Genomic DNA, 24,681 nt, shown 5'->3' with positions numbered 1-24,681 from the left:
TGGATCACAGTGTCTCTGGGATAAGATTTTATCAATTAAATTCTAGTAGGAAAAGGCCGTAACTGGTGTTATAGGTAGCCAAATCAGATAGAAATATTAATAGGCAGTCAGACAGGGCAAGACCCTTTAAGGCCACAGCACAAAAGACAATTTCAACTGTGGGAGGGATGGATGCTCCTGATGTGAGCCAGACCTAAAAGACCTAAAGGCCAAACAAATGCTAAAAGAGTAGCACCTGGGATTGATATTCTAAATAGGTATCTATCACCTAAAAAGACCCAAGTGAGTCACCAGCCCAGCCCCTATTTGGCCTGGGCATAATCAACTTTACCTGAGCAATGCTGCTTGCAATCCCATTGGTTGACTATAGTTTTGTCCCACATCCACCTAAATGAGACCCCTTTTTCTCTACCTTAACCCCATATGGTTTTGCTCTATAAAAACAAACTGAAAAAGACAGCTTCCTGGGCCACCCGCTCTGGTCCCCCTTCTGTCCTCTCTGAGACAGAAGCTTTCCTTCCAGTAAAATATTGTACTCTCAACCTCCATCTGTTCCCAAAACCCACTCCTAGGTTCTAGAGAACACGAACTCCTATGTAGATCAATCAGGTCGGGAGTTTTACTTTGCTGTATCACTGGGACCTTTTTAGGTCCAGAAGTCTCATAATAATCCTTAATTTTAACCTTTACTCCTAGCGCCTTTAATGCTTTACTCAAACTTTCTATATACCTCATTCACTTAATGCCTGTCCATTGTCATGGGAAAGGGGAAAGGGGTGCCATCAGCTTCCCGAGGTTCAGAAGTCGCAGCAGGCAACTGCGGTGTAGGCCTCTTGTTTTCTCCCTTTTGCCTCTTTTACTCTCTTGCCGGTTCTCTCTTTTACTTGCTTTCTCTTGCGTGCACTCTCTTAGGCAGTTCAGTCGCTGTATCCTCCCTACCAGATGTACCACTCGCTAGGCGCCACTTGATCTGAACCAGCAGGTCAGTCAACGAAGGTCACCTGGGGTGGGGGGAGCGGGGAATTGAAGAGGGGACAAAGGACAGGAGATGCGAGAAATGAGGACAAGTCAAGACTCTGATCAAGCCCTGTTTATTTAGGGGAGGTTCTGGGTATATATAGGGGGTGATGGAATGAGGAAGTCTTGGCTCTTGGGGGGTCAGCAGGTATGTAGGCAACGGGGAAGGTGCAACCCTGGGGCATAGCACGTGATTCACGGGGAATGGGCAAGGTGAGAAGGACCATAAACTTAACTCAGCAGGGGAATAGAATGGATACGGATACCGGTTAGTGCCCTCCTACATGACAGGACATTTTTAATAGTGTTATTTCTTATAATTCATGAACATGGGACATCCTTCCCTCCTTTTGATGTCGTCTACAATTTAATAATTAATTTGTAATTTTTGTTGCAGTAATCTTCTACTTTATTGGTTCAATTTATTCCTTGGCATTTTATAACTATAATGAATGAGATTACTTTCTTGATTTCTAAGCAAATTCATACTGGTGAATAAAAATACTATTAATTTTATATGTTGCTTTTGTTTTGTGACTGTGCTAAATTTGTTTATGACTCCTAAATGTGTTATGGTAGAATCTTTAGGGTTTCTAATACAGATGTCAAAATAGAGTGAGTCATTTGCATGAAGTGACAGTTTTTCTTCCTATTCTTAAGTAACTGACGTTTGAGAACATTTTTGTTTTGAATTTCTTCTTTTAATCTTAAATCAGTGGTATTTTCTCAAGAAATACGCTTATGTATGTGTGTTTTTTAATAAAATCTTTTGTTGTTTCATAAGAATTCTTTTAAGAGATTTTGTGAAAGAATGGTGCTTACTGTGTTCATTAGATTGGTGAGTTGGAAGTTAAGAGTAATTTTGTGAGCACACTACACATGTCTGAATCCACCCCCTTCAGAGCCGTCTGCCTCCACAAGATGATTCTCTAAGGCCTATCATTGTGTTTCTTCACCCACATTCTTACATTTTAGCTTGGATTCTGGTAGAATTGAAATTCATCCTTCTAAATTTAATATAATTTTTCCCTTTCTATTCTTAGCAACAGTAAGTACTCATGATGGCAGTTGCTTTTTTAGACCCAAGAGCTTAAAAGATTAAAGAAACCACTAAAAGCAATCAGAAGTTTAAAGGTCTATTTTCCTCAAGTTTCACATTTTCATTGCAGTGTAGAAAATTGCAAACAGGTTGTGTTCAGCAGCTGGAATACTCTCCAACATCTGGGACATCAAGCATTCTGTTCATTTTCATTTATTGAAAGGCTAGTCAGCCTATGGAGGAAGCTGCAGGCAGAGATATTTGAACTCTTCTTGAGAGTCAATCACTGGATTTTTTTTGATAAAAATTTTCTTGTAGAAATGCCAGCTTGTCTCCTCTATTCTTTCAGTAGCTTTACTTAACACTTAATTTCCTATCAGTTATTAAGAAATGGATTGAGTAAGAGCCTTCCAATAACTTGCCCGCTGACCCAGGAATAATTTGGGCTTTTAGAGACTTTCCACTATAGTCTGCCTCTAGTTCTCTGCTTACACCTCAGAGGGTTTTCTCCTTGTGAGTTTTATTCTGTGATTGTTCACTATTATGTAGCTGATCTCTGTTTATGTTTACCTCTTATGTTTGGTAGCTGTTCGAGAGTTTGAGATTGAGGAAATCCAGAACATCTGCTAACTCTTTGAGAGATGTTTTGTTTTGTTTTGTTTTGTTTTTGTTTTTTGCAGAACCAGGGATTGAACTCAAGCCCTTGTACTTGTTAGGGAAGAGCTTATTCCACTGAGCCATCTCCCTGGCCCTCTTTGAGAGATTATTAAGCTCAATCACCATGCTTAGTAAAATTAAATTCCTCTTTAGATATGAGTTACTGCACCCATTTTTTCACCTTCATTTTCCCCATTACTATTAGAATATTAGGAGGATCATCAGGAGCTTCTTCAATGGCTTTATTTGCTGGGAATAGTATATTTGGCTCACTATTGCCTTATTATGTAGTGAAGAAGGGTAGGGACTATGACAGAGTATTTGTAGAGTATTTGTTGCCTAAAACAATCAAAATGATTTTCCTCAACTTTACTGATGACAATTAAAAATTGTGCCTGTTTAATGTGTATTAATCTACTGATTTTTATATTTATTTATTTAGGAATGAGGTTTAAAGCCAGGTCTTTTGTACTCAACTGCATCCCTACCCCTTCTTAATTTTTTTTCTTTTATTTTGAGAGAGAATCTTGCTAAATTTCCCAAATTGGTCTTCATTTTGTAATATGTTGCCCCAACTGGGGCTCCAGTTTGTGATCCTCCTGTCTTAGCCTCCCAGACTGATGGGGTTACTTGCTATCAGATTTGGCTATAACTTGATGAGTTGATGTTAAGTATACAATGTGAAGTACTCACCAAAATCAAGCTAATAATAAAGATTATCATCTCACATAGTTACCATTTTTCCTTTGGGGGTAGGAATACTTAAAATCTACCATCATAGTAAATTTCAGTTTACTAAAACTAATCCAAATTCAATCATTAGTGGCACTTGGTCTTAGGTCTGTACCAAAAATAGGTTTTATGTTTGTCCAAAGACTAAAGCTGATTTAGTCTTTGGATTAGACAAATAAAGCCATTGAAGAGGCTCCTGGTTATCCTCCTAATATTCTAATAGTAATGGGAAAAATGAAGGTGAAAAAATAGGTGCAGTAACTCATATCTAAAGAGGACTTTGATTTTATGAAATAGAGTGACTATAGTTGAAAATTGTGTTTAACTAAAAACCGCTTTTAAGAAGTAATGTAACTGGTCAAATAAAACAACTGCCAGTTGAGGGCAGTATTTTGTTGTTAAAACTTCATTAATTTCTAGAGGGATGAGAGAAACTCAGGGGACCTTTGATTACATTATCACAAAGCTAATTAGTGCCCTAACCTTGTCTAGAACATGTATGTTAAAAAAGGACTATTGAAAAAAATCAACTAATTCAATCATTTGTGGCACTTGGTCTTAGGTCTGTACCAAAAGTAGGTTTTATGTTTTGTGCTTAGTATGTTATGAATATTAAAGCTGGTTTACTCTTTGGGTTAGACAAATGGATTTGAGGGTTGTCTGTTTTAATGACCCATCTCATGGCCAGAACAGCAAAGTTGCACTTTCAGACATATTGATTTGTAATTTTTCTGTAACATTATAAGGTTTTTCTTGGACAGCCAAGTAAATATACTTTGCAGTTTGTTTACAAATTGCTTAGCTCATCTTTTTGAATAATAAAAGCTGTAACTTAGTAAGCTAGGGATTTTAGGAGGGCAGTTTTTAAAAAGGAATATTTCATTTTTTTGTTTCTTTTGCTTATGCTTTCCAGAGTCTCAAGGGTATACATCTGTATTCCAGAACAATTGGGAAGAGGGTCCTATTCTGGATTTGTCAACATCTGTATTCTTTTAAATACAGAATCGTTTTTCTTCTGTTATCCAGTGGGATTGAGAGCAGAATGCCAGTTAGAATGGTTTATGCTGTAGGCAATGTTTTCTCTTCTGGTAATCTTTGCTTTATGCTTTGTTATATATTTGCACTTCCCTAATAAGGTTTTCTGCCTCTCTCTCTCTCTCTCTCTCTCTCTCTCTCTATATATATATATATATATATATATATACACACACACACACACACACACACACACACACACACAGTGTCTCAGTACATAGCTTGGACTCATAGTGATCCTCTGGTCTCAGCCTCCCCAGTGCTGAAATCACAGGTGTGCACACCTCGTTGTTTTGGTGGCCAGTGTGATATGCCCCAGGGTCTGGGCCTGGCGTGGCATGTGGTACTGGGGATTGAACCTGGGTCCTTGTGTTTGTCAGGCAGGCACTTAGACTGCTGGGCTATCTCTCCAGCCCTTTGTGTTCCTCTTATTTAAGAGGAATCATTCAACATTAATACCTCTTAGTGCCAAGTGGTCTTTGTGAGTCTTCCTGATTTCTAGTAGCTCACATAATCACCTCCTTCTAAGAATATCATTACTGCCTCTATTTGTTATGTACAATAGAATAGGCTTCAAGAATGTCTCTTCCTTAAATGATAGAAAGGGTGGACTTGGTACTCAGAAGGAAGTCTCATTTAAGCCCAGAGTCCTTCCCAAATAACATAGCTCCCTGCTTGCCTGCTTTCCCTTTATTTATCTGGCATTTTGACAGTATTGATTGTGCTGATATCCCAGGCAGCATACAAGTCGTCTCATCTAGACATTGACCTCCAAAACTTCAGTGCAGTGTGGTGGCGCACACATTAATGTCATGACTCTGGGAGGCTGAGGCAAAAGTTTAAGGCCAGCATAGTGGTCTAGCCTAATGCTGTATCCAGCGTGCTGGGGATGTAGTTCAGTGTGAAGGCCCTGGGCTTAATCCTTAGGACTACAAACAAACAAAGACCTTTGTTTTTTGTCCCTATTCACACATTTGTAAATGTAGCTTATCTCAGTCAGTTGTACACACTAACATGCATATGCCTAAATGTGCACGCACATTTGGGCCGATTACACATACATACACATACCAGCACTGACAGTTTCACTAAATGGTGCTCTTATCACATACAGTGTGCTCTACTAGTTCCTTTTTCTATTTCCCACTTACACACGCACACAATATGATCACTCACATTTACTTTCCAGTCAAGTTCACATATAGTGAAGCACAGATCTGGAGTAGAGGTCTGTAAGGTGTATATGTACTTTCTCTCTAACTCACACAGAATTTTTAGGATAATCCACTGTGGCACAGGGAACAAAATAGGAAGTATGCTTTGATTTACTTTTATCTTCAAGGCAGACTAGGCACAAACCATAACATTCCACCCCTGGAACCTCAAAGTCTCATGCACATCACTATATGCAAAAAGCATTTTAGGCCATCTCTAAAAGTTCCCAGAGTCCTTTCAGGTTCAGCATTGCTGAAAAATCCAAGTTCCAAGTGTCCTCCGAGATCAAAAGCGAACACTTTGCTATAAACCCCTGTACAAACGAAAAGTTAAACACTTCACACTTTCTGGGTTCAGTGGCACAATGTAAACATTTACCATTTCAAAAGGTAGAAACAGGCCGGGGAGACGGCTCAGTGGAATAAGCGCTTCCCTGGCAAGCGCCAAGGGCCTGAGTTCAATCCCTGGTTCCGGAAAAAAAAAAAAAAAAACAATCAAAAGGTAGAAACAACAAGGGAATATAAACATTGGAAACAACACAAGTGTAAAATCAAGCAGGACAAACATTAAGTCCTGTAGTTTCATGTGGAACATCTGAAGCAGTGTGTGACAAATTGTATGCTCCATGTTGCTGTGTCTCTCTGGCACTCTTCGTGGCACCTCCCATGGCTTCTTCTCTCTTAGGCAGGCTTTGCTCCTTCCAGTTTCCCTCAGATGATCCACATTCCTGGCTTTTCTAAACTTCTGGGGTTTCCTCTGAATAGTCTTCTCACTCACAGCTTTAAACACTGCCCTCTCAGGGGCACACTGCCTGCCCTCCCAGGCCTTCTGAAATCTAGGTGGAAGCCTTCCTAACCTCAGAACTTCTGCATTCTGCAAGTACTTAAATCTAGTGCCACATGGATGATGCTAAGGTCTGCTGTCAGCTAGAGCGGTAGCCAGGCTTCCTTCTCTCTTGGCTGTAGGGATTGAGTGCCTGAATCACTGAGCAATCTGATCCTGATTCTGAGGAATAAATCCTCCATGCTGGCACCATTCTGGGACATGGGTCTCTGCGGCCTTTCCCTCAAGGCAAAGTCCTTCACTTATGCAATTCTGAGGCTACAAAAGGTGAAGACCTTCTGCCTCTTGTGGTGCCCTCAGGCTATCTTTTCCATTTTCTTGTTTCTTCTGGGCAGTAACAAGGAAATGCAACTCTTATCTTTGCATTCCACAGCTTTAATGGAGCTTCCTTTCTGACCAAACTCACATTTTAAATCATCCTGCTGGGCTCTTTGTTCTTGATTCTCAACATAAATCTGAGTAAAAGCCCCCAACAATAGCTATGCCACTCCCCCAATATTTGACTGCTTTGACATTTATTTTATTTTGCCATATTAATCAGTCTGCCATGCTTAATCTCAGTTAGGCAAAGTCTATGGACATGAGCAAAATGCAGACTTAAGTTTGTGCAACACCATAGCACCAATGATCTGGAGTCCAATAACACATGCAGTCCTTTTTCCCAGAAGAAACTCCCTAGTCTATTCTTTACAGGCAGGCTTTCCATGAGCCTCCTGGTCTTCTGAGCTCTGACCAGACTCCCATACAGAACAGCTGAAGCTATTCCAGTGCTTCTCTTGCTTGTGACCTGTCCAAATCTTTCCTGTCTCTTCCCTTAAGCCATTTTCTAAAGCTTGTAATCCACATGGTCAGGTTTGGCCACAGCAATAACCCCACTCCTGGTACCAAATTCTGTCTCAGTTACTTGTATCTCCTTTCTGGAATAAAAACCCAACACTCAAAATAAAGGAATAACAGGTTTAATTAACCCACAGTTTTTGGAGGTTTCAGTCCATACTCAGCTGGCTCCAAGGCAGAGTGGCACATGACAGAAAGCAACTTTTCATGGCAGAGGCAAAGAGCAAGAGAGTAAATGGAGGGGCAGTAGCTCAGGCAGCTAGCTTCTCTCCCCTCCTTACATAATAATGTAAATTGCCTGCCCCCCAGGGCAAAAGTGCAGCATCCAAGCTGTCCCATGACTGCATGAGACTTTGGGGGGCCGGCAGGAGGGCAGTGGGGGGAATGGAACACCTAGATACAAACTGTAACACAGACATTAAATATTATTTATGGGGTGCCAGAGAGATAGCTCAGTAGAATAAGTACTTGCCTGGCAAGTGCAAAGGCCTGAGTTCAATCCCTGGCTCCGCAAAAATAAATAAATAAATAAATATAAATAAATAGATACTATTTTTTAATATCTAATTTGATAGTGTACCATCATCTAGACCATGAGAATATCAGTCCTGCACTTCTGCCAGATGTTAAAACAACTCACAAAATGGTATTTTGTGAGTCCTTTCCTATCAGTATTTCTGCATGTGTTCCAGTTTGTGTGGCTCACTTTCTAAAAAAAGGGACAAGTGATTTCTCAGACTTACATCAATGAAACTACAATGGAATAACAAATAGAAAACAGCTTCTAGAAAATGGAAAAACTGAAATTTCTATTTTTTTATGAGCTTCTTATTAACCACATGACTGGGTACAAATGATAACAATATATTCCTATCAATAGGAGACCAATCCCCAAAAGTTACAAAAATTAGAGACTTAGGTTTTTATCTGTGGTCTTTAGATTTATCTTAAGATATTAGCTGATGTCACTTTGTTGAGTAAAACATTAAGAATTGTGTTCATTTCTTTTATAGCAAAGCATAACCTATTTATTTGTGTATATTTTCTGATATGCACAATACATCAATGATGTTTATATATATCTGTCAAAGGAATTTGTTCCCCAAAGAAATGTTTTTTAGCTGCTGATAAAGGCTTCCAAATGAAAACACTTGCAGGCCATTTTTGGTCTACTAATAGAATCATCCCATTATTGTTAATGGATGGGTACTTTGGGGTCTAGCTGGAGAGAAAAGATAAAAGCTAAGTACAGGAAAGTGAGTGGGAAGTGAGGGGTGTTCACATAGGAATTAGATAATAACTCCTCAGTGAATTCACTTCCAAGAGCACGGGTTGAGTGAGTAGCTTGTGCTTTCTTGATTACTGTATGATTCCTCTTTTCCTGTCAAGGAGGAAATCTATCAAGTCTGATGTACACGGCTTAGAAATGGATTTTTGGTTGTATTTCAGTATGCTTTTATTCCAGCATTCCATATATAGCCCACACAAGCAAGTGTATGTTTCAGCCCAGATGAAAAGACCTTTGAAGTAAAAAATAAGAGTGAAGCAAAGGAAACACTGATGAATGTAGTAAACAATAATAAGTAGTCCTCACTCTCTTATTTATTCCTCCATTCAACAAATTATTCATAAAATTTGGAGTTGACATGCCATATGTACTGCCAAATCCAACCTGCTGTTTGTTTTTGAGAATAAAGTATTATTTGGAAGATAATGGTAGTCCTTTATGTATTTTCAGGAGTCAGGATATGAGTCCTGAGTTATAATGCATATATGAGTAATTGAATAATAAATATAATATATTTACTATTTGGCCCATGTCTGCAAAAAATTATGGACCTCTGTACTTGCACATTAATTACTGCTTGTTTCTGAGTCTTCTCCATTATAAGTAAGCCATGGGTTCTTTGCTTTCTCTGTCTTGTGTGCTGCTTTCCTGGAAAACGTATTTATCAAAGCCAAATTAGGGCAGAAAGGCAGGGTGGAAAAGTCACAAAGCAAGGCACATTCATTTCTTAGGTCACTATATGCAAGTCCTGTAGTATAGCAATATGGGGGGAAAGCATAGCAATCAGGAGAATATGGCTCAGGGATCAGTGTGTTGTCAAGATTTACTCTTTTCCTTGTTTTCCTGTGAATAACACTGCTACTAAGAAAACATGCTAGGTTAGGCCTCCTCAAATTGTAACCTGCTGAGAAATCACCAGGGAGCCTTGTAGAACTACCTGTAAAGGTTTCTGATTTAGTAAGTCTAAGTTGTGAATTTACATTTTAAACCAATTCTTGGGTCTTACTGGTGTTACTTGTCTGGAGGCTGATATTTTGGGAACCATTGGATTAGATCTTTTGTTAGGATTTCCTGGAAGAGTAGTATAGTTGGTCTTCTAGGAGATGGAGTGCTTAGGTTTTTTGTTTTGTTTTGTTTTGCTTTGCAATCTACCTCTCTTCACTCAGGAAAACAAAAGCTTGAGTATATGTTGTAAAGAATGACACTTAGGGTTCATATCCTGGATAGTTTTGTGATATATACATCAATGATGTACTGTACTCAATTATAAATTCTCATATTCCACTTATGCAAAGAAAATTACTATTGGTCTCCAGTTAATATATTAGTTAATATTTACTCCCCCCTATTTTTGCCATTGCCTCTAAAGTTCTAGATGTTTAAGTGATAGATCTTATAACACAGTGTAGAAGAAAAGAACCTATTAAGGGTTACCCTTAATAAGCATATAGTGTTTACCCCATCCTGCTTAATACAGCTTCTATTTTTGACTGGTTTTTAAACTTCCTGTGTTATTCCAATTGTTGTTTTTGTAAATAATCTTTTTCTTTGTTACAGTAAAATGTTCATGTTTAAGGAACTATTTGTAGACTTTTGGTGCCAGAACCTATGCAGATTACTTAGAGAATAATAAATTGCTAAGGTTTTGGGAGAATTCTGCTTTCCTCATTTTTTAAGTTAGTTCTTTTTAGGGTTCAAAGAAGGAAACTAGCATTTGAGCCTATCAGTTTAAAAATCTAAGCAGATAGGTATGCTTGTGCATATCTATAATCCTAGCACTTTGACAAACTGAGGCAAGAGTATTACAAATGTGAGTCTTGCCTGACCAGCCTAGTGAGAGCCTGTCTTAAAAAACAAAAACAAAAAACTAGTTGGGGTGTAACATTGCAGAAGCCCTGGGATAATTTCCTGATATCTCCTGCTTCCACCAATTCATTTCAAGCAGAATGACTATCAAAAATTAAACTTAACAGGTTTTTGAGCTGTTCTCTGTCTTACTGTTTGTTTATGTCTTTGGATCTTGGACCCCATTTTGAGCTAGGGTTCTTCTTCCTTGAAACATGAGTGCTAATGTTATTTCACCACTGAAGCTCAGGAGTCTATCCCTGCATGAAACTGGCTCTTATTGCTCCTCTTTTCCCATGGAAATAATTCTGTATAAAGTTTTTCAGTATCTTAAAGTTATTTTTTTAATCTGTGCCCTTCATACTCAGTTGTAATGATTTGTGTTTTTAATTCTCTTACTCCGTAATATCTTAAGAAAAATTATTTCATCTTATTTGTTTAGTTTCTTAAGAATGTAGAACTCTGTACTGTAGCACAAATTTGGTAAATTATGGTTTCACTGAGAAGGAGAATGTAAGATGAGGATATGAGTCCAGGTTCAGGCCTCACACAGCATGAGGCCCACACACCCCCAGTCTGATCTAGAGGAAGAAGGAATTGTTTAATAGGAGATACCATTTGTGAGGTGCTTTGTCTAGTTCTCCATTTCTGGTGTGTTATTAGTGATGAGTTTTTTGTTTTCCCAAATTGCATTTTCATTTTTTAACTAGGGTTCAAACAAAATAATTTTAGGCAGTATTCTACGAACATTTGAAAACCTGACATTTCAGGTCTAATTTTCCTCTTTGCTTTAAAAAAGTGTATACAGCTATAATTACTAATTGCTGCATTCTAAGTAGAAGCAGATGATACATATGTTTGTGACAATTTTCCAGAGGGAGAGCTAAGTAACCAGACTCATTTTTCCATAATGTGAATGTTATTCACAAACTATTAGCATAATTGATGCACCAAGCTACTGTGGGGTAAATAATGTGTTGTATGTGGGAAGCAAGCTAGTAGTCAATGAATATTAAAGAACAAAACCACATTTTAAAACAGAAACTGTAATTATAATCATTCTGAATTCATATTGCACAGCCAGTTAAAATAATTTGACCAGTATTTATCTGTATAACTCTGTGTATAGAGGGAGTACATATATAACTCAAGTTGTACATACACACACACACACACACACACACACACACACATATTTTATAAAAAGACAAAATTTTAAAATCATTCTCTTTTTTCAAAGGCACTTGATGCAGAAATTGCATGACCATGGACAGTACAAACCAATGAAATGTATATTGATAGAAAAAAACTCCATTTAGTTCTTTCTTTTGCTTTTTTGATGTTTACTATGTCTACCTGGAATGTCTTACTCCTTCCTTTGACTGAATAATATTCTTTATTTTTTGTTGTGTTTCTTTTCATAGGAAGTCTTTCTCATCCCTCTCTCATGCCTCTTACTGCTTTCTACATGCTCATTAACTTCTGTGTGTGGTATATTGACTTTATTTTTGCAATTTACTTCTTTATAGGAGTAGGTAATAAGTCATTTGTTGTGTTTATCATTAGTTTCCCAAGCTACACTGCCAAATCATTGTAGCCTAGGGTGTGTGTGTATGTGTGTGTGTGTGTGTGTTTCTTGTATTCCTTATGTAGAATGGTAATACTTAGTGCTGTCTGTGTTTGAATTAGCTTCTCAGTGTGTACTGTTGGTCACTTGTTTTTGCATGTCAGATGCTGCATTGATTTATAGAATCATTGGTCATATATTACCACATTTTTGAAATATTGGTAACCTTACTGGGAAGGACTAGATTCTATTGGTGTGGAGTTTTTGGTGAAACAATCATAAATCTATATAGTTTGCCTTTCATGAAATACATGTTACTTCTATTTCTGACAAATTCTGAAATGAAGGGAAAGGTACTATCCTTATTCCTTGGAGTGGTTTTAATATGTGCATTTTAAACATATACAAGGCATGAGGCAACTGCTTCAGAGTTTAGATATGTCTATATTTTAAAGTAGGCCGTAATGTATGTATTCATAGAAGCTGTTTAGAAAATCTCTTCACCGTTGATCCAGTTCTTAGTTACAATTGCAGTATATTCTTGTAAGTTCCTTTAATATATTGTTTTTCCTTCATTAAGCATGTGTTGTCTTTCTCTTTTATAGCAAAAAGAATATGGGCAGCTTCCTATTTTTTTTTTTAGGTCAAAAGTCCCTGGCCCTTAATGTCAGAGTCATATTATTCAGCTAGTTTATACAACTGGACATATTTCTGTAACAGGAACTTGAGGAAATAGAATAATCCTTATCTTATTGCTTAAGCAAGGGGCATTATTTTGAAGGAGGAGCATTAGCTGTGTGTCTTCTTTTTAATAATTTTTTAAAGTTTAAATATTCATTTTATAATTTATCATATCTAGGAGTGAATACTTTTAAGAAGTGAGAAAACTTCAGCTTAACTTTTATGGGTACTGTTTTCATCTTCAAGTCTTTATGTAGGATGGCTTAGTTTCTGCTAAGGTCATTCACCTTGAGAATCCTAGATGGAATGTCCTTGAGAATCTGGAAAGTATTTAGCTTAGAGCTGGTGCCTTTTGAGTCTTGGCATTGAGCCCTGGCTTCTTTCCTGCCAAGCCCTATGGCTCTTGGGAGCAGAGAGGAGGTCAGATGCAGATAACACAGGCATAATTTCTGAGTCCTGACACACTCAGCTGATGCATACTTGTCCCTTGCCCTAAGGGTTTAAAGAAGAATCTATTTATTATGGACTGTAATGATTTTGAAAGAACATGCAGCCTCCTTTTCTGCTAAATTACAGACTTCAGAGTGAAAACCTTTGTTTGTAATTTAGCAATATCAGTGAAATAATTTTAAGCTTTACTGTTAGGCTAAACTTCTGTACTTCCTCATTTACAAATTCTTTCCTGGAGGGTCAAGGTAAGCTTTCGTAAATTGTTGAGATCTGAGTTGTGTGTGTGTGTGTGTGTGTGTGTGTGTGTGTGTGTAGATTGGACATGAATGCATTTAATTTCTTAGATATGGACCAGCATGCAGCATGTTGACAAAGAGTATAGTTATTCTCAGCAGCAGAAACACCACATCCAAAGGCTGGAGGATGGCTGGGTCGGGACAGCTTTGATTCATAAATGAATGAATGAAGAAGGATTCATAAGACCTGTGTCTCACCCTTTTTGCTGAGAAAAGCAAATACCCTTGGGCACCATCATACCTCTTGAAACTTTCTTAGCGGGCATTCGAATGCTTGTCCAGAGCAGTGCCACTGCAATAGAAATAGCATTCTTTTAGTGCAGCTGAAGCAGTTTCTCTTATGTAGATTGTCCCATTTTAACAGTAAATTTTCTGTTTAAAACAGAACAAAAAAAGGCAGATGGGAGTTGAAGGGTGGAATATATGCCAGGAAATGAAAATGAGTTGCCAAAGATGCTTGTCTTGGTTGAATTTCAGAACTGTTAAAAAGCCTCAATTGCTAGCTTGCTATATCTCTGTGTAAGTTTCTGTGAACTTCTCATTCTCCAGAAACTTTAAAGAAAAACTACCAGTCAGACTTTTATTAAAAAACACACTCCTATTAGAAGAAATGACTGCTTTGAAGCTCAGAAGCCATAGTATCTTTTACCAGCTTTGCCTTCCAACGAACTAGGCTGACATAGATGTCCTCTCTGGTTCTCTTCCTCTCTTCCTTATGGCTCATGAGGCTTTGAATCTAATCCTGTAATAACTGAGCCTCTTTCATAGCAGGTAGAGTTGCTGATCAGAAGTTAAAGAACTAAAGTTTTGGTCGTTTTTCCAAATGGCTCTAGCTTCTAGGTAGAGGAAAGAAGATTGTGACATAATTTAAAATTTTACATTTTCCTTTTATTAAGCTTAACTGTGAACATGAAGTTGTTATGTTCTCTCCAAGCTACGAACCATACATCTAGCAGAAATTCTACTCTTCCTATAGAATTGATAACTCTCACTTTATAGAAGGAAATTTAAGTTGAGAAAGATAAATGATTATTTTTCAATTATACCCAGCATTCTGCATGGCTGAGATGGGAATTGTGGTTCTTCAAACTCCACAACTGTTACATGTAACCACCATTTCTTTATGATAAAGGAAACCCTCTTCCCTGCCTCTATCAGGTCTTGTTCTTCCCCCTTTTAAAATGACAGCCAATAATCTACCTCATATTTGGATCTTGATTTTCTTCCCTCTTATGTATTAAGTAATGTCTTGTACTCATGCAAGTAATAGCTATTTAGCGGAAAAAGTAAATAGAACTTCTCTAATTGTCGCTGTTCTGTGCTCATGCTATATTACCTGAAATGAATAACATAATTAAGGGTTCTAAAAGTCTAGGCAGAGTGGTATTATGTAAAGTGGTATAATGGGGTCAAGAAATCCTGTAGACTTAGCTAAGAACAGAGCAGCTCTGAGATCTTGATGGAATTTTGTGGTGTCTAATCCAGGTCATTTCCCAGCCTGGGAGACAATAGGCTTCATCAGGACACTAAGTTCTATCACGTGCGATTGTCTTACCATCCTTTTCCCCATCCTCTCCCCCTTCCCCTTTCTGAGTCAGGATATTTCTAAGCAGTTTGGCTTTTCTGGACTCACTATGTACCCTAGGCTGGCCTGGAACACCCACTGATCCTCCTGTATTCGCCTCTCAAGTGCTAGGATTGCAGTTGTGTATCACTATGCTTGGCATGATGAACTCTTCTGTGAATACTATTTTCATAATTTGTAGAAGGAATGGCCGACAAAATAAAAATTCATTAAAAAGCATTATTAAATTCATACTGATTTGTGTCTTTGATTATTGAATGACTTCTGAGATTTACTGTGTTAGCACATGAAAAGTTCTTTATGTTTTGTACTTGAAAAAAAGGATCCTCAAGCTAATGCTTAGATATTACTAATGTTCACATATTCACCAAATCCCTTCTCTGTTCCAGTCTTTACTAGGCTTATCAATGTGTTCTTTATACCTAGGTTCTAGCTGTTTTGCATCTTGCATTATCTTATTTTCCTTCCTTCTCTGAGCATATGGCTTTCTGACATTTAGCTTTATGACTAAGGGGAAACAATCACAAGGAAATAGGTTGATCTTCAGCCACTCTTGCATAATCTGTACTGAAGCCATGCTATATTTTGCCGGCATATTTCATAGTAGAATTGGTCAGTGCTGTCCATGTTGTTCCCACTCTTATTTTCCTGTGGAACACTGGGCATCACTGTAGTCTCCGAAACCATGGTCCTACCTCTACACTCCTTTTCCTCTTGTCTTATCAGCATTCTTAGTTTCTTGAAATTCTTGTCCTTCAGTCCTTTTCTTCTCTGGAGGTTATTAACTGTTTGCTCGCTCTCTTAATTCCTGTTTCTTTTGGGAGAATCAAAATGGTGGGTTGTTAACATTATAGAACAGTGGGCCTCAGCACGTAATTGCTTTTGAGGGTGTTATCTATTAGTGCATTTATCTAATTGATTTCTCTGTGACATTGAAGGAAGTTTCCAAACTCTTCCCCACTCTGCTTAGGGGTACAATAAGAATAAATATTTAGAGACTCTTTAATATGTCTGTGGAAATATTCTAAGATTTGCATCATCCCTCTTCTTGCTCTATTACCTAAATTTTCATCCTCATCCATACAGTCATCCAATAAATACTAACAAAACATCGTAAGTGTTCAGTCCTGTGCAGGCCTCAGGCTTTAACTGTGATTGAGATAGATTAGGAACTTCAGTCTATCAGCTTCTAGTTAATAGAATGATTCAGAGAGGTAGGCAACATAAATGACATTCTATGATAAATGCTAAGAAAGGGAAAAATCAGAATTTCATAGTTACATGGGGATGAAAATAAGGAAGACTTCTTGGAGATATTAAATGCTAGTCTAAAGAGTCAGAAACTGTGATGGAGGACAATTGAGGTATTCTAGACAAGAACACTTGGGTGCCAGAATGACTCCAGGGATAGAAATTATTCTCAAAGAAATTATAGGTCTTCTTTCTGGTATGAATTCCATAGACTCTTTTCTACATCCTATGTGACCTTATTCTCTGTTAGTTACTAGTTTCAATTAGAATCCTCTGATTGAAGAGGATTCATAGAAACAACTCTTGGGGAATGAGTTTTGATATACTTACTTTCTGTCAGTCTTACTATCAAGTTTACTATGCACTTGTGTAGGTACTCTGCTGAAGTGTATTAAACTGTTAGAGGGTATGTTGGGGAAAATGCTGCTTCAGAATTATATGGAGGCTTATAGTTGTGATTGACTGGTACGCGGGTAAGCATTTCCTCCTCCTCCACCTCTTTCTCCACCTTGTCCTCCTCCTGCTGCTGTTCCTGCTCTTCCTCCTCCTGCTCGTCCTACTCCTGCTCCTCGTCCTCCTGCTCCTGCTGCTGCTGCTGTTCTTTTCCATTGTATTCTTTTCTCCCTGCCTCCTTCCCTGTCTCCCTTCTTACTGTTACCTCACTCCCTTCCTTTTTTCCTTCCTTCTGGTTTTTGGACTGGTGTTTGAATCCAGAGCCTTCACAGTGAACTGTATCCTTTATTATTCATGGGATGGGGTCTTACTAAGTTGCTAAATTGTTGAGGTTGGGTTTGAACCTGTAATTTTTCTGCCCCAGCCTCCCACAGTCCTGAGATTACTGCTATGCCTCAACATGTGCAATTGGGGGTAGAGATTATTTAGGATAGGCTTTTAGTGACTGTAACTCCTAAAATTTTGAGCACTAAAACAAAACTGTTTGCTGAGGTTGATCATAATAGCAGCTTTAAAATGAGTATTTATTCCTTTCCATTTCCATGAAGACAGCTAGTTGTCTTTGACTGTTCATGTCTTAGTGTATGTTAATACCTTCAAACTCCCTGAATGTAGAAAGCATGATGTACCTTATATGGAAGGTCTGTAAGTCTGTATCTCTGGTGTCTCTGATTGAGAGGTAGGGAGCCAAGCAGTGAGCTATCCATACTCCTGGCCTTTTGTCAGTAGGAGGGGAACATGAACCCGCTTGTAGACTTTGAATCTTTTAATTGTAGCATAGGCTGCCCATTACCTTTAGTGCTGCCTTCGGCTTTGGGAACAAGTGGGGACACAAAGGAAGTGAATGAAAATATTTCAGACTTTATTTAAAACACATGGAAGATGCAGGCTGATAACATCATATGTTCAGACTCATTTGATTCTTTTTCTTCAGGGATAGTTTATAGCATCCTACATAATCTACTTTTATTTATTGATTGATTTTAAAGAAAAAAGAACAATTCATGGTACTAAGTTTCAAAACAAGATTGTAGGAGAGTCACAATGATTAGTCCATTACCTATTATCTTCAAAGTAGTTGCCCATACTATAATATATAGGCATGAAAAAATGATTGAACAGTATAGGCACAAACTTTTCTTTTCAATGAATGAATCAAAATAAAAATGTAGTAGTGTGACTATCTTAACTATCTTGTGTGTGATATACATATATACATAGTTTTCCCTTTTCCTTCTTTTCTTCTTTCCCTATTCCAGTTCAGAATCTACTTTTAAATCCAGGTGATCTGAATTATTTTGATTTTCATAAATATTTTATTTAGTTGTAGAGATGTGGGAAGTAGACAGGAGAGATGTATCTTCCTGTTAGTATTTTGAAAAATCACCATTTTCTGTGTACCCAGATGTCTCCAGTAATACCTCCTTACAGTTTTGAAAAAAATTCCTTGAAGTGTCAATGTCATTTTTTAAAGCTGTTAGTTCCTTCACCTGAATTCTAGGAGCTTTTTAACAGTTAAGGGAAAACTGCTCCATTTCTCTTGCTTTGCTCTGAAAGGTTGGAAGACATTTTCTCAAGTTTAAAATTTAAAAATGGATTCTGATTCACTTTTTACTAGAGAGTGGATTGGTTTTAGTGTTGTAATCTTTCTGTAGGTCACCTCCTTATTTTATTTTGGTGGTCATGAGGTTAAAGCTGTGCAGTCTTTTCTCCAGACCCAAGCTCTTGTCAGCATAGTGTTTGGCCAGGTGTTAAGCTTGTGTCCTTAGGGCAGTTCTGGAATTCATTACTCTTCTCCTGGGAGGGAGCAGTACAGGAGGAAAAAAAATATAGGAACAAACTTTTCTTTTCAATGAATTAATCAAAATAAAAAAGTACTAGTGTGACTGTCAGAACTATCTTGTCCTTCTGGGAAGGCACCAGAGCCAGGGCCTGCCTTCTCCCTTACTGACAGGTGCCATTTGTGATGAAAGCAGCCCAAGTCCCTATGAGGAATTTTTTTGTCTCCAAATAGAGAGAGAGAGAGAGAGAGAGAGAGAGAGAGAGAGAGAGAGAGAGAGAGAGAGAACAGAGAACAGAGGGAGACAGAGGGAGGAGAGACAGGCAGCTTGGCAAAGTAGTCTGGGAGTGCTTTTCTCTGAGTAAGATCATAGCAGAGTGTTTAGATGCTAGAGGAAGGAGTGCAGGGACAGAAAGGAGGAGGACAGTTTTGAAATAGTGCATTACTTTTTCTACTTTTTTTTTTTTTTTTTTTTTTTTTTGCCTTGCACCCCTCCTGTCTTTGAATACATGCCGTCCATGGGAAAATTCAGGATCTGAAATAAGCCTTTCCTGCCATACCATTTTTTTTCTCCAGCTCTATACTGTGGGGTTCCTCCTTCTATTTTTTTTTCTTTTTCCCAATTTTTTCTCTTCATCTTCTCTGAAGGCAGAGGTGAAACAATGATTAAGTCTAGCTGGTTCTATGTTAAGTTCAAGTATGCAGAAAAGGTAAGTCAATACATTCTGCTTTCCCAAGGGAAACCTGCCACTGCCCTCTGGTCTTCCCATGTTGACTGCTCCACTTATCACTTGGGGAAGCTAATAGAGCTGAGAAGTTTTATTTGTGAATGTGTTTTCTCTCACTTAATGATTCTTGCATGAAACACAGGTTCTTTGCTTGAAATCTGACATTGCCACGTTGCTGATGACCTAGAAAGGAATCTTCAGACTTTGTTCCACAGGCGTTATTTAAAGAAAAAGAATGAAACCGCAATAACAGGAAAGGCAGGATATGGCATTTTAGTTTAAATAGAGTGTTTGCAAGCGGAATGTTTATGAAACTGGATACATTTTGTTCTAAAGTAGATAATCACTTCCTTAACTGTAGTTTGCTTATAAGTTTTAATTTTTGTTTTTATTTAACTGACTTTGTTCATTAATATATAGAAGAGCTTTGTGATGTTTGTGTATAGAAAGAAATTCCATTTTTATGACTCCTATGAACTATGTCTTTATTGTCTATTGGGGGTTATATTTTAGGAAAAATACAAATTTTTGTTGCACCTGAAATTTTAATATCAAATGGCGTTGCATGTTAGCATGCTATTTGCCTTGCTTTAGGGATAAAAGTGTGCACCTTTTAATATAACTTTCCCTACTTGGGATTGTTTGTCATCTTTTGGTTCTGGATCCTTCTGTATCACTTCTGTTGGGAATTTGAGGGTTACTATAAAATATCCAGGAGGATCCTAAACTTAAGCCTGTCTTTAAAATTTTTTTTCCTTTTCATTTGCTTGTTGAAAACATTTGTATATAAACTATAGAGTTAAGCTGAGGCTCTAGAGAATGGGATCATGATATGACAGAAAAACTGCAACAATTATCTTTGTATTTCTTGTGATTATTTATATAAGCAGATTTTAAATGCCCTCTCCGTTCACCTAGTTTAAAAAGATGTTAGAGCACTTTGGGCTTATTTTTCCCCTGCATTGTTTCTTCCATATTAATTTGTTTATTTTTGTTTAGAAGATTTTTCCTACATTTTAACCCTATTTGTATTGCTAAGTATTACAACTAAAATAACATTTCTATGTGAACAGAATTGGGAAATGTTATCACAGTTATTGGGATTTTTAATCTTTTTTTCCTTAGAGGGATACTTTCCTTTGAGAAGACTACTATAGTTTGCTGTTATGAATTTTGATAAAACTATATTTTGTCTTTATAACTTTATTTTTATCTTCAATGTTCTTTCCTGAGAACCTGAAAGTCAGAGTTAAATCATGTGAATAAACTAATAATACTGAAAAGGAGAAAACATTTCAAAAAAAATCTTTATAGAAGGAAAAACTATATTAGTTACTTGATTTGAATTATAATATGACTATTTAGCAAGGGAGAAAGCATTCATATACCAATACAGGAGTTGGTTATAGTTCTAAGTAAAGTAAAGCTACATATTTACTTGGAGAATCTCCTTCTTGATTTTATTAGGGTAGGTTAGAAGGGAATTTGAACTCTCAGTTTTGTGTCTTATATGCTGAAATTACTCCAGATCACAGTGGTTTTTAGCAGAACTTTTTTGCTTGTTTTCTTTCACAAAGATTCATTTTTTAGATCTACATTGCAGTCTTTTCTCCAAAGCTCATAAAAATGAATTTCATCTGGAGAAATAAAATGCCTTAGTATAAACATAGGGAGAGAGATGCTTATAAATCAAATTTAAACCATTTATTTTTGTTTCTTTCATTCAAAAGCCATTCTTATAAAATTGCTCTTAATTTTAAATTTCTTTCACAGCCTAAAAAAGGATGAGAGGTAAACATTCATTTTTAAACACTGGCCATTTCATTTCATTTTTATTATTTTTGTGGTACTGGAACTTGAACCCATTGCTTTGTACAGTCTGAACAGGTGGCTAATTGCTGAGTCACGCCCTCAGCCCAAACACTCAGCATTTTTATTTGATATAAACTAGTAATTGTGGAAAGGTATTTTTTCTGCAAAGTTTTTCTGCAACTATAAGAAAATATATTACATGGTATCTTCAATAGGCATTTTCCACTTTTACATTTAGGAAAATTATTTAGCCAATTATCAATAGTAAGAAGAAAAAAATTAAAAAGTTAAGTAATACATGGCAAAAACATTGGTATGGAAGAATTGTTTATCTATCATCAGGGCTCTGATATATTTCCGAAATGAGACATACATATAGATAAGCTAATAGCTCTTTTACCATCATCAAACAAATATAAATAGCCCTCAATAAGCACTTCTATCCAATTAACATTCTGCCTGGGGAATTTCCTATTTCTTTGTATTTCAGTAGTTCCCATAACTGATGTTTCCAAGATCTTTATAATTAGTCTAATACTTTCTTGTTTAAGGCATATATATTCGACTAGTTTAGATATATATTTCTCCTATATTCTGTACAGTAGCTAAGGGATCATTCTCTGTTCATATGTTTGCAGCAGCCCTTTTTTTAAGTTATTTTCTTAATTTCCCTCTGACTTAGTAGAGATATAATTGATGTCCCTCCTGAATTTATGGTTCTTCATGGTATTCCAAAACTGCTATACTAATCTTTAAAAGTCAGATTGAGTTCACTCTTCTTATGCTTGTTAATATCTGCCCTTTCCCACCTAAGCATGCTCATTGGATCTCCCACAACAGTGCTAGCATCTGTATTTCCATACACATAATGTATCTTATTATAATTATTTACTGGTCTGTGTCCCCTGGAGCATCCTTTATGCATTTTACTTTCGCTGTCAATCTAAGAACTCTTTGCCTATAATATTTTCTCCTGAGTTTTCCTGAAAGTTTTATACTTTACCTTTCAATCTAATGATTCATTTTGAAGTTAAATGTTGCATGAGATGTGAAATTTTGTTAAAAGTTACATATTCCCTGCCATTTTTGGTATTTTCAGGGAGGCTCTCCCTAATTTGTCCATATTGATCATGAACTTGGGATCCTTTGCCTCAGCCGTCAGAGTAGCTGGAATTAATAGGAGTGCATTACAGTATAGTTTTTTCAGGACTTTTTAAAGTTAAGCATATCATTTGTTTAATAGTTTTTAAAGGCTGCTTAAATGATCTTCATTATATTGGGTGAGTTAGGGTAGCTTTTATTTTTTGATGAAACCATCTTGTTAAATGTTTCTTATCCTTTTTATGTTTGCAGATCCTACATTTATGACTTCCTTGGTATGGTAATAAATATTTACTTCTTTTTTATTTGCTAGCTTGCTAGAAAGATGTCTCACTTTTATCAATCTTTTCAAAGAACCAGTTTTTTGTTTCATTGATGTACGACATTATTTTCTGGTTCTCCTAACTTCTTTCATCTTGCTGACTCAGGGTTATTTTTTTCTTATTTTAGGTGCTTGAAATAATAGGTTATATTATTGGATTGAGACTTTTTTATTTCTTAATGTGAACATTTTGAGCTATAGAAGGTCCTTTGAAACACTAATATATGTTCCACAGAGTTTGATGCATTATGATTTTACTTTTATTTAGCTTGGTGTATTTATTTTAAATTTACATTAAGATCTCTTTAGCACATAGTTTATTTATAAATATACTGTAGCTGTTTGGTAAGTATTGTACATTTTTGGTTATCTTGGATGCTCATTTCTAATTTGAATTTATTGTGATCAGAGAACTTAGTATGGAATTTTTAATTCTTTAAATTGCTGAGGTTTGTTTTGGGCCCATCATAGGGTCTTTTTATGTGAGCATTTGGAAATAATTTATATTTGGCCTTGAAGGAACTATTTTACATGCTCTATGTCAAATAGATCCTCTGGGTTGATAATGTTGAGTTTTTCTCTATCCTTGATGTTTTGTTTGTCTTATTAGTTGTTGGGTATGTTTGCTGCACATATTTTGCAACTCTACCAATCTGTCTTTTAGTTGTTATATTTAGACAAATATTTGATATGTCAGCCTTTGGACTTGCATGATTTCTATATTTTTTTCCTTCTTCCTTTCTATAAATTATGGTCTAGGCTTTTAAAAATTCCATTTTGAATTATCTTTTGTGTTTCAAGTGTATAACTTTTGTGCAGTATTTTTAGCATTTGCTCTAGGTACTATGTGTGAAATGTCATTATGTACTGGTATTAGCATCTGGAATTTACTAGTTCAAGTGAAGTGTAAGAATTCACCTTTGTTCTTTCCTATTGATATGAGTGCTTTTCTGGGTAACATATTCTATTTGGATGATGCATTTGGTTTTTCTGTGTCTTTATGTGTTGTTTTGTTTAATGTATCTTTGTGATGTGTTTTGAAAACAATCAGATTGAGTTTTCTAACTTTGTTCTTTTCAGAATTGTTTAAACATTTGGTACCCCATAAGATGACATAAGAATTTAGATAAGTTTTTGTGTTTCTGCAGATAATCCTATTAAGGTTTTCCTAAGGATAGTATTGAATGTATAGATTGCTTTTGATAATAACTCGGGGGCAGTCTGTGCTCAAGGGATGCCTTTCCATTTATTTGTGTCTTTAGGGTTTTTTTTTTTTTTGTCATACAAAAGACTGTTTCAAAATGAATTTTTAATTTTTGAATATGAATTTTTTACTTTTAAAATTGTCTTTGTTTTCTTCATAGCTTTTGCCTTTTTGACATGCATTTCTTCAGTGCAGCTTTCTGTTTTTCTTTGAATTCAAATGTGTATCATCACTTACTGAAAATTTTTATGGTGTTTTATAATCTTAGTGATATAATTCTAATAACTCTGACATTTAGGAGTTAGTGTTTATTGGTTATCTTTCTATTTTTCAAACTGGCACTTTTCATGATTCTTATGGTGAAGACCATGAATCCTGTGAATATTACCTGTGTATTTTTTAAAATACTGGATCTTACCCAAATCTTATGTTTCTAGCTGTCTTTCTCTGATGGTTCTTTGGGCAGGCAAGCAACAGGGTAACATTGATCTCATTTGTAAGGCTGGTAGAAAAGTTGTTAGGTAATTTGTCTCAGCAACAAGAAAAGTTGCTAAGAGATGGTGTGTCTTGGTTTCAGCACTTGTCTTGCTAGTTTGCCTATTTCCTGGTGCTTTGGATAAGAAGCCACATTATTTTTAGGGCATTTTTTGTTGGTATTTCTGGGTTTCTGAATTTTTCAATTCTAATTGTGAATTATGAGATGAAGAAAATAATCCCAGAAAGCTCTCAATTATGTTATTTTTTAATCTTTAAATTTTAAGCCCTTATTGGTCTTTTTCTTTATCTTTATAATCTAGTGTCACCTTTCTTCTTCTTCCTCCTCCTCCTCCTCCTCTTCCTCTTCCTCTTCCTCTTCCTCTTCCTCTTCCTCTTCCTCTTCCTCTTCTTCTTCTTCTTCTTCTTCTTCTTCTTCTTCTTCTTCTTCTTCTTCTTCTTCTTCTTC

General features: G+C 36.5%; 1 protein-coding gene across 1 annotated transcript in view; it reads left to right on the top strand.

The window, feature by feature from the left end:
• The window catches only part of LOC111816575 (autism susceptibility gene 2 protein-like), a 589,696-nt gene that overhangs the window by 395,477 nt on the left and 169,538 nt on the right, over positions 1-24,681 (top strand). The window lies entirely within an intron of this gene.

This window comes from Octodon degus, unplaced genomic scaffold, assembly GCF_000260255.1.
Source record: "Octodon degus isolate 3935 unplaced genomic scaffold, OctDeg1.0 scaffold00035, whole genome shotgun sequence".
NCBI classification, from domain to species: domain Eukaryota; kingdom Metazoa; phylum Chordata; class Mammalia; order Rodentia; family Octodontidae; genus Octodon; species Octodon degus.
This window is presented reverse-complemented; position numbering and strand designations above follow the sequence as displayed.